Genomic DNA, 899 nt, shown 5'->3' with positions numbered 1-899 from the left:
TGGTACATGTGCTTTTTTCCTTTTAGTTCACTAGAATTGTAACCTCAGATATTCCAGAGAGAGTATAATAACAGATAATACATTGTGGTTTGAATGTTACTTTGATCTCTTTGTGTTCAAAGCAAACAGAAGGTGTGTGAGTTTTTATGAAGCATCTCAAATTCTTTGTATCACTGGGCTCCAACATCTCTAAGAGGACAGTAGTAGAAAGCTGTATCTGCCAGTCTTAGTCAGTGTAACACATTCTCCTTCTTTTCTAAAGACATCAGTCTCCTGATCATTTGATGGTCCAATTTGATCAGCACCAAACACACCTGAAAGAAAAATGGCAAAGAAAGAATATTAAACATTTCAATAAAGAATCATTTTTTCAATTATTTTAAAGCACATCTTCACAGTGAGTACCTGATGTGATGATGAGAATGATGAGGAGGTTTCTCTTCATTGTGAATATGATCAGATGGAGTCAGTAGTGTGTTTAAGCTCTCAGTGCTCTAATGCTGATCTGTGTGTTAGTGTGAGTCTCTCTGAAGTGAGTGCAGTTATGAGAAACTACAACAGGAAACTCCTGCTCTGGGGAGCTGCTCCACTTTGCTCTCTGTCTTTGTGGAAGATCATAGCAGAAATACATAGTAGAAACAATCATGAGCCAAAAGAAATCAAAAATAGTTAAATGAATGCATTACAATAAAAAATATTATTATTATTATTATTATTATTATTATTACAAAATGAATATGAAATCCGACATAAAAGCAGATTTTTATAACTGGAATATTTTCCAAAAGGTGTAAGCACACAGCAAAATCTCAGGTGTTGAATTAACTCTTACAGTGTTCATTTGTGTTCAGTTGGACTTTGGTGTTAATGCTGTGTGTGATGATGATTTTTAAAAAACT

This window comes from Colossoma macropomum, unplaced genomic scaffold, assembly GCF_904425465.1.
Source record: "Colossoma macropomum unplaced genomic scaffold, Colossoma_macropomum, whole genome shotgun sequence".
Taxonomy (NCBI): Eukaryota; Metazoa; Chordata; class Actinopteri; order Characiformes; family Serrasalmidae; genus Colossoma; species Colossoma macropomum.
Note: the sequence above shows the minus strand (reverse complement) of the source record.